Source organism: Tachypleus tridentatus, chromosome 4 (genome assembly GCF_004210375.1).
Source record: "Tachypleus tridentatus isolate NWPU-2018 chromosome 4, ASM421037v1, whole genome shotgun sequence".
Classification (NCBI taxonomy): domain Eukaryota; kingdom Metazoa; phylum Arthropoda; class Merostomata; order Xiphosura; family Limulidae; genus Tachypleus; species Tachypleus tridentatus.
The window spans coordinates 109296602-109307134 of record NC_134828.1 but is presented as its reverse complement, the minus strand read 5'-3'; the positions used below and the strand labels follow the sequence as shown (position 1 = coordinate 109307134).

General features: G+C 38.1%; 1 long non-coding RNA gene across 1 annotated transcript in view; it reads left to right on the top strand.

Moving 5' to 3' along the window:
- The first annotated feature begins 1623 nt into the window (after positions 1 to 1623).
- LOC143248401 (uncharacterized) overlaps positions 1624 to 10533 on the top strand; it is a 30056-nt gene continuing 21146 nt past the window's right edge. Inside the window, exon 1 of the long non-coding RNA XR_013026969.1 lies at positions 1624 to 1692. This is a non-coding gene — a long non-coding RNA (uncharacterized LOC143248401). The remainder of the gene's footprint in view (positions 1693 to 10533) is intronic.

The window sequence follows — 10533 nt, the reverse complement described above, 5'->3', positions numbered from 1 at the left end:
GAATATTTTTGTTTTGTTTGGTACAAGCTTTAGTAACAAGTAAATTATCAATAAGAAAACAGTAAATTCTGTGGTTCACTGATAAGGAATTAGCTGTTGTTTTTTTTTAATTCAGCGCAAAGCTACACGAGAGCTATCTGTGCTAGCCGTCCCTAATTTAGCAGTGTAAGACTAGAGGGAAGGCAGCTAGTCATCACCACCCACCGCCAACTTTTGGGCTACTCTTTTACCGACGAATAGTAGGATTGACCGTCACATTATAACGCCCCTACGAATGAAAGGGCGAGCATGTTTGGTGCGATGGGGATTCGAACCCGCGACCCTCAGATTACGAGTCGAACGCCTTAACCCACCTGGCTATGAGGGGCCTAAGAAATGAGTAGCTTACTTTATCTAGTGGTATATATAAAAACTGATATTTGTTTATAGTTATTTGTACAATGATTTGTAATTCTTGTATTGAACCTCAAAATTTCTTTCCCATACGTTATTTCATTATTTATAAAATACTTTTATTCTCCTCAGTCCGATAGTTTTCCTAACGCCTTACTTATAAAACTATTTGTTTTGTCTAAACATACCATCTAACATTCCAGTTGTTAACGGAGTCACCTGTTCATGTCTGTTTAACTTTCTCTGCTTTGTTTTCACCGAGTTCTGTGCGTAGGTGTTAGGGTTCAGCAAGAAGGGTTTCCCAATACAGTTATACTTGACTGTTCATTATTAGCATGAAAAAGTACAGTCTTCCAGCAAACTGGACTTCCGATTTTAGTCGCGATTTAAAGTTGGCATTGACGACTAAAGAATATATTTTTATTTCGTGCTACTGAGGTTATTTTGGGGTTAGAAAACAAAAATGTCCCGAATGTGAAATACCGCAGAGGTATATGTTACACTCGTGATTAGTGTTATATAAGGCCTGGCATGGTCAAGTGGTTAAGGAACTCGACTTGTAATTCGCGGATTCGAATCCCTGTCATTCCAAACATGCTCGCTCCTTCAGCCGTGGGGGCGTTATAATGTCATTGTCAATCCTACTATTTGTTGGTAATAAAGAAGCCCGAGAGTTGGCGGTGGGTGTTCATGACTAGCTGCCTTCCCTCTAGTCTTACACTGCTAAATTAAGGACGGCTAACGGAGATAGCCCTCGTGTAGCTTTACGCGAAATTCAAACCAAACAAACAGGGTTATATAAACTTAAATATAAGTTAAGGAGTGAACACTCTGGCAAAAAGCACATTGACCTTGATACATTTTATCTATTATTTATGTAACAAACATAGAGTAACTTAATCACAACTACAAACTCAAAAACATAGAAATAGTGAAATTATTAAATGAAAGTATTATTGTGTTAGTAACTATTAAATATTATTGCATAAATAAACTACGTTGGAGAACAACATGAGTTTATTAAGTACGAATTGGGTATCGAATGTTATTATTATAAAACCATTATATCTTTAAAAAGAATTAACATAATCTGTTGTATTAATGGTAGTTTAAAAACAGTAAACATGGAAGACACGAATTGGGCCTTAAATGCGATTAGTGTTGTTTTTAATTCAAACTTTTGTATTATTGTTTTTACAAATTCTAGAGGGCGTTTTAAAGTCACGTGATAGGCATAGCTTAATGAATATAATCTTGAAGATTTCAAAAAAATGGTTTGAGCAAAATGACTAAAAAAAGGTGAGTTAAACTAAAGGTGATTAATTAATGAGTTTACTGATTAATTGTTTGTTAAGTTAGGGAACTTATGTTTATTTCAGTTATATGTTATGTCACAACTATCAATACTGAGTTTGTGGTTCAACCAAGTGCTAGATGTACGAAAAAAATATTGTTATCTATAAGAAAAAACAAAGTAAACAATATTGCTTTGTTAATGTATACTGTATTTGTTAACTTGTAAAATTTGTAGTTAAATAACATAAAATGTATGTTTATCAAATATTAACTGGAGTGGAATCTCAATTCCTCCTTTATAACGATTAATCTAAGAAAACTCGTTCAACAATAGAAACCGTTACAATTAAGGCGTCAGGAGTGGGATTATTATGGCAAAATATAATAACAACTGAAATGAATTCAAGATGGCGAGAGATACTAAAACCGACGTCAAAAATTTGCTGAAAATGATGAAACAAGAATAAAGAGAAAGAAAATAATAAAAAGAAGCCATGAAGAAGGTTAAAAGTCACGGAGGTTAACAGAGGAACAAGATGGAGGTTTTGAGTAAAAGATGAGTTGTATAAAGTTACAAAAAATCCAACAAAGGATAATGACAACATAATCGGAGAAGTGCAAATGTGCGTCACTGAAGTAAAAGAGAAAGTATAATGTGTGGCTCAGTATGACCAGGTGGGTTATGGCGTTCGACTCGTAATCTGAAGGTCGCAGGTTCAAATCCCCGTTGCACCAAACATTCTTGCCCTTTCAGCCGCAAAGGCGTTATAATGTGACGGTTAATACCTCTATTTGTTGGTAAAAGAGTAGCCCAAGTGTTGGCGGTGGGTGGAGATGACTAGCTTCTTTCCTTCTAGTCTTTCATTGCTAAGTTAGGAACGGCTAGCGCAGATAGCCCTCGTGTAGCTTTGTGCGAAATTCAAAACAAACCAAACAAACCAGATCTAAAGCACCTATAACACAAAATAACGTTAAATTATACATTTTGTCTTACAATAATATTTTTACCTCAATTTCTTTAAAGTATATAACCGTCTTTATGCAACTAAACTTTTAAAAAGTGTTTAATCGCCTTGTATTGTCTCCCTTTAGATCAGTGTTAATTAAGTTCATGGATTTATAACCCTAAATTTAGAATTTCGATTCCCTGTTTATGGTGATAAGAGAAGGACCACTACATGTTTTCGTAAATGAGGGAAGGACTGCCACATGTTTATGGTAGGAGGAGAAAACTGTCACATATTTATGGTAATGAAGGAAGGACTGCCACATGTTTATAGTAAGGAAAGGACTGCTACATGTTTATGATAGTAAAAGAAGAACTTTCACATATTTATGGTAATGAGAGAAGGACTTTCACATGTTTATGGTAATGAGGGAAGTACTGCTACATGTTTATGGTAATGAGGGAAGAACTGCCACATGTTTATGGTAGTGAGAGAAGGACTGTCACATGTTTATGATAGTGAGGAAAGGACTGCTACATGTTTATGGTAGTGAGGGAAGGACTGCCACATGTTTATGATAGTGAGAGAAGGACAGCCACATGTTTATAGTAGTGAGGAAAGAACTGCCACATTTTTATTGTAGTAAGGAAAGGACTGCTACATATTTATGGTAGTGTGAGAAGGACTGTCGCATGTTTATGATAGTGAGGAAAGGTCTGGTACATGTTTATGGTAGTGATGATAGAACTGCTACATGTTTATGGTAGTGAGAAAAGGACTGACACATGTTTATGGTAGTGAGGACAGGACTGCCACATGATTTATGATAGTAAGGAAAGGACTGCTACATAATTATGGTAGTGAGAGATGGACTGCCACATGTTTATGGTAGTGAGGAAAGGACTGCCACATGTTTATGGTAGTAAGGAAGGACTGCTACATATTTATGGTAGTGAGAGAAGGACTGTCGCATGTTTATGATAGTAAGGAAAGGACTGCTACATATTTATGGTAGTGAGAGAAGGACTGCCACATGTTTATGGTAGTGAGGAAAGGACTGTCACATATTTATGACAGTAAGGAAAGGACTGCCACATGTTTATGACAGTAAGGAAAGGACTGCTACATGTTTATGATAGTGAGAAAAGGACTGCCAGGTGTTTATGGTAATGATGGAAGGACTGCCACATGTTTATAGTAGTGAGAGAAGGACTGCAACATGTTTATGGTAGTAAGGAAAGGACTGCTACATATTTATGGTAGTGAGAGAAGGACTGCCACATGTTTATGGTAGTGAGGAAAGGACTGCCACATGTTTATGGTAGTGAGGAAAGGACTGTCACATGTTTATGGTAGTAAGGAAAGGACTGCTACATATTTATGGTAGTGAGAGAAGGACTGTCGCATGTTTATGATAGTGAGGAAAGGTCTGCTACATGTTTATGTTAGTGACGAAAGGACTGCCACATGTTTATGATAGTAAGGAAAGGACTGCCACATGTTTATGGTAGTAAGGAAAGGACTGCCACATGTTTATGGTAGTGAGGAAAGAACTGCCACATTTTTATTGTAGTGAGGAAAGAACTGCCACATTTTTATTGTAGTAAGGAAAGGACTGCTACATATTTATGGTAGTGAGAGAAGGACTGTCGCATGTTTATGATAGTGAGGGAAGGACAGCCACATGTTTATTGTAGTAAGGAAAGGACTGCTACATATTTATGGTAGTGTGAGAAGGACTGTCGCATGTTTATGATAGTGAGGAAAGGTCTGCTACATGTTTATGGTAGTGGGAAAAGGACTGACACATGTTTATGGTAGTGAGGACAGGACTGCCACATGATTTATGATAGTAAGGAAAGGACTGCTACATAATTATGGTAGTGAGAGATGGACTGCCACATGTTTATGGTAGTGAGGAAAGGACTGCCACATGTTTATGGTAGTAAGGAAGGACTGCTACATATTTATGGTAGTGAGAGAAGGACTGTCGCATCTTTATGATAGTGAGGAAAGGTCTGCTACATGTTTATGGTAGTGAGGATAGGACTGCTACATGTTTATGGTAGTGAGAAAAGGACTGCCACATGTTTATGGTAGTGAAGAAAGGACTGCTACATATTTATGGTAGTGAGAGAAGGACTGTTGCATGTTTATGATAGTGAGGAAAGGACTGCCAGGTGTTTATGGTAATGAGGGAAGGACTGCCACATGTTTATAGTAGTGAAAGAAGGACTGCAACATGTTTATGGTAGTAAGGAAAGGACTGTTACATATTTATGGTAGTGAGAGAAGGACTGCCACATGTTTATGGTAGTGAGGAAAGGACTGTCACATGTTTATGACAGTAAGGAAAGGACTGCCACATGTTTATGGTAGTGAGGAAAGGACTGCCACATGTTTATGGTAGTGAGGAAAGGACAAAGGAATGCTACATATTTATGGTAGTGAGAGAAGGACTGTCGCATGTTTATGATAGTGAGGAAAGGTCTGCTACATGTTTATGTTAGTGACGAAAGGACTGCTACATGTTTATGGTAGTAAGAAAAGGACAGCCACATGTTTATGGTAGTGAGGAAAGAACTGCCACATTTTTATTGTAGTGAGGAAAGAACTGCCACATTTTTATTGTAGTAAGGAAAGAACTGCTACATGTTTATGGTAGTGAGAGAAGGACTGTCGCATGTTTATGATAGTGAGGAAAGGTCTGCTACATGTTTATGTTAGTGACGAAAGGACTGCCACATGTTTATGGTAGTAAGGAAAGGACTGCCACATGTTTATGGTAGTAAGGAAAGGACTGCCACATGTTTATGGTAGTGAGGAAGGACTGCTACATATTTATGGTAGTGAGAGAAGGACTGTCGCATGTTTATGATAGTAAGGAAAGGACTGCTACATATTTATGGTAGTGAGAGAAGGACTGTTGCATGTTTATGATAGTGAGGAAAGGACTGCCAGGTGTTTATGGTAATGAGGGAAGGACTGTCACATGTTTATAGTAGTGAGAGAAGGACTGCAACATGTTTATGGTAGTAAGGAAAGGACTGCTACATATTTATGGTAGTGAGAGAAGGACTGCCACATGTTTATGGTAGTGAGGAAAGGACTGTCACATGTTTATGACAGTAAGGAAAGGACTGCCACATGTTTATGACAGTAAGGAAAGGACTGCCACATGTTTATGGTAGTGAGGAAAGGACTGCCACATGTTTATGGTAGTGAGGAAAGGACTGTCACATGTTTATGGTAGTAAGGAAAGGACTGCTACATATTTATGGTAGTGAGAGAAGGACTGTCGCATGTTTATGATAGTGAGGAAAGGTCTGCTACATGTTTATGTTACTGACGAAAGGACTGCCACATGTTTATGGTAGTGAGAAAACTACTGCCACATGTTTATGGTAGTGAGAAAAGTACTGCCACATGTTTATGGTGTTATAAGTAGCTCCATTTGCAAAGATAGAATTATGTTGCTGACCAATATTCTCATTTTAACATTTACGTCACCGTGTCCACCTGCCACCATCAAGGCAAGTGATCTTAATTGCAAGGTACAGCTATATATTCCGAATTCCATATGACATTTTGCGAAACCTCCACTTACATGTGTTAAGTGGTCATTTGCCCAATTTTTATTAATTTTTTTTAATGGACAGGCGATTCCAAGTTCGTGTGGCTTCGACACTTTTTCGTTCTTTTCTACAGAAACTTGAAGTTCATCAAGACTTTGTTTTGAGTGTCAGACTTTTCAGTAAAAGAATAATGCCATCACTGAACAACTGCCTCTTACTATTGAAAATGGGCTCTATGTTGATGGCTTCCACATCTCATGTCAGTCGTCAAACATGAGGTATATTGAGCGGCAGGTACAAACTGCCCTCAGTCCTTTACTGAACTGGACCATGGATTAACTTTCCTCTATCTAAAACCATTTGGAAGCACTTTTGAGCCAACGAGATATTCACTCCGATCCTGAATTCCATGTTGTGAATTTGTGCTTCCTGTGGTCCCTGAGTCAAAGTTCGTAGGGCATATCTTTGATCATAAGTTAACCTTTATACCACACATTAAGCATGAGTTAAGTGTACAAGAGCACTGAACTTCTTTCGTGAATTCTCTTCTGGGAAGCAGATTGATGTTCTATGCTAAAGAGATATCGTGCTGTCATTCGATAGAAATTGGACTATGGGTCTCTGGTCTATAGCTCTTTCAGGACTTCGGCCTTGAAGATGCTGGAACCCGTTCATCATCAGGAGCTTTGGCTCTGCACTGGAGCTTTCCTCACTTTTCCAGTCCAGAGTTTGTACACAGAGTTTCATGAACTTCCTGTATACCTCCGTTGTTTGTAACTGTTTTTACTGTATACTTCAAACCTCTGATTCTTACCACAGCATCCCACCTGGGGTTGTGTTTTCCTCGTTCAGAGGGTCATGCTTTTACAGAATAGATGAGCTGCCTTTGTTCCTTTTGGTCTTCGTATTCAGACGCAGTTGGATGAATTGGGTCTGTCCTTGGATAACATTGCTGTATCTACAGGTCAGCCTATCCAACCACGGCTTATTACAATTCCCAAATGTGCTCTTTCTTTAAGTCATCTGACAAAACCAGATACTCCCGATTGGAAGTACCGTCTTTTATTTGCTGAACATCTTTCAAACCATCTTTCAATTCCTATTTATACAGATGATTCGAAATCAGGTGACTGTGTGGGCTCTGCCATGGTTTGTTGTGGTTTGGTGGTTGCATGCAGAATCCCCTCTACAGCTTCTGTGTTCACTGTTGAACTATATGCCATTTCTCTTGCCCTGGATCACATAGAAGCCAACTAGTACTCAAACTGCACTATTTATACTGACTCACTTAGTTCTTTACTGGCCCTGAAATCACTTCACATTAGTTCACACCCTGTTCTTGCTGATATTCAAACCCAACTGGCCAATTTCTCTTTAACATCTACTTCTATCCAGTTTTTCTGGATACCAGGCCACGTTGGTATTCGCGGGAACAAGCTCGCCGACACCGCAGCTAAGTCTATCTGCTCTGGCACTATCACTGTTGTGTCTGTTCCATACATGGACTATGGTCATATATTTAAGGCTCAGCTCTGTGCCAGCTGGAAGTCGACTTGGAGTGAGCAATGTGAAAACAAGTTTTTCCAAATAAAACCCTCAATTTGACTTTGGCCATCTTGCTTCCGTAAGGATCGGAAGGAGGAAGTTGTTCTAACTAGACTAAGCATTGGTCACAGTTTTTTAACTCGTTGTTTTCTTTTACCTGGGACTGATGCATTAGTGTGTAGTATTGTTTGTGTAACACTCATGTCACAATAAGCCACATTTTACTGTCTTGCTGTCATCACAACTTTCAACGACGGCACCATTTTAAACATGTTCTGTCTTCTTAACGTTGGACACTGTCCACTTTACAAATGTGTTTAGTTTTTTCAAGGCCATTGACCTTTTTAACACTATTTAAGTTTCTAATTTATAAATTAAACTTTGTTTTGTTTTACTTTGATTCATTTTTATGAATTTTAATACTTTTACTTTAACTTTAACTTTTTACAGATGTTTGGAACAGATAGCCTAGTTACTTTGCGCCATAAAACGCCAAACCAACCAACCAACCAACCTTTTTCCACTAATTCATGACATTTAAACTTGTAGACAAGGGTTAAGAAAACATCTGGAACCAACACAAGATTTACAATATTAAGATCAGGGTCGATTCCACTTGGTGGACTCAGCAGATAACCCAATGTGGCTTTGCCATAAGAAACACACACACTAACACAAGAATAATCTCTTTAATAATTTGACAACTTCTAAACAATATTTAAAACAAAGGTTGTTTATCTTTGATTAAACTGCATAGTATTAAAACATCTCAATGTTTCCTATCAACCTCACATTATAATTTTTTCCCCTAGCTTGTTTGTTTGTTTTTTGAATTTCGCGCGAAGCTACTCACGGGCTATCTGCGCTAGCCGTCCCTAAACTAGCAGTGTAAGACTAGAGGGAAGGCAGTTAGTCATCACCACCCACCGCCAACTTTTGGGCTACTCTTTTACCAACGAATAGTGGGATTGACCGTCACATTATAACGCCCTCACGGCTGAAAGGGCGAGCATAGTTGGTGCGACAGGGATGCGAACCCGCGACCCTGAGGTTACGAGTTGAGCGCTTTAACCCACCAGGCTATGCCGGGGCTTTCCGCTAGCTACACAATTAGCCATCCATTTTTGGAAGCTTCAGTTTTATTGAGTTATTTGTGTTGAATATGACAGCTTGTTTGAAATTATCAGCAGTTTTAACAAAGAAGAATTTCCATAAAACATTTCAACTCATCCATTCGTATCTTAACTGAACCTGCAGAATTAATTGTGCATGTGTATAACAAACTGGCGGTATTTGCGCATGTGCAGGTCGGCCATGCTTTACAAATCGGTTCGTTAGTGTGTTCACTTAAAAGTTCTGGGAGTGTTAGTTGGTTATGATATACGGCGAAGTCTGATTTCATCATTTCTTGATATACGTGTACAAAAATTTAAAGTTTTTCCTGCCCAAGTATTAAATGGTGATTTCTGGACCGGAACTAAGTCTTGCTGGTTACAATAAAATTATATAACCCAGTCCGTGACGGCCGACTAATAAAACAACCATGCAGGTTTCAACAAAACCACTGTTTAAACATTCTCAAGAACAGCGCTGACTGTTGTAAGATTTAATCTATCGATGAACGCCTGTCTGAGTGCAGCTGCAACACCTTTACATTGGAAGGCCATATCCCTCCACGAGGATTTGAACATCCTTTAGCCGGATGGGGCGGAGAAACCTTTTCATTCTGAGGCAATTATGTGGAATTTTAGTGCTGCGTTTAACATTACGTTTTTTTCTTTTGCTTTGTTTTGTTCCTTGTTAAATTCGTAATGTCTACGTTGTTTGTTTAGGGTAAGTTTCAGGGAAATGGGGTGGGGAATGAATACACTGATGACCATATACAGTTGAAGTGGAATTATAATATTCGGACAAATATTGTTGATTATGTACATCTATAAACATATATATATATATGTAGCCCGTGTATCTGAGATAGTCGTTGGAAAATTGAAATTTTTAATGCCCCTGTTCTGCTGTGATGAAAACTTTCAACTGACACCTCTTGAGGTCGTGTTCAAAGTTCAATGATTTCTTCGATTGAGAGCTTATTAGAACACTGTATTTGCGAACGTTACTATATGACAGACTGGTGATTGAGAAGGCCGGTGTATATGTACGGGTGTTGAATGATGTTAACACGTCTGGTTAGCAGTTTCCTTCCCTTTACAGATAACATTTTAAAACATTTAATGAAATAAGCCATAATGTTTGAAAATGTTATATAGAGTTTGTGGTTTATTTTTATAGTGTCGGGGTGTAAACATAAGTATTTTTCTACATATGTATCTATCATACTTAATTGTTTTGGTAATTATTTCGTTAATCTGTTTGCTCGTGTGTTTCGAACGTTCGCAGAAATACACACAAGGAATACCTGATTTAGCAATACTAATTTTGTTCTAATAGAGCCGAGGAACGCAAGTACAACTGCTAAGTATGACTGTCATTCTTATAACTTATAAATAGTCTCAAAGTACGAGAGAAAGTTTTCGGCTACGATACATGAACCATAGATCCCAGGTTTCGTAGTCCATCTATCGAGCAAGCTATGTACATACAGATATTTTATCAAGAAACTTGAAAATAATTCTTTAAAACAGAATATACGTGGTGGTTTTACATGGTACACGACTTTGATGAGTGAGAAACACTGTGTTATACACCCGTAGCCTTATTGCTTATGATGCTATAACGGGATAACAGAAACACCTTTCGTGTTGGTTATTATTTTAAAA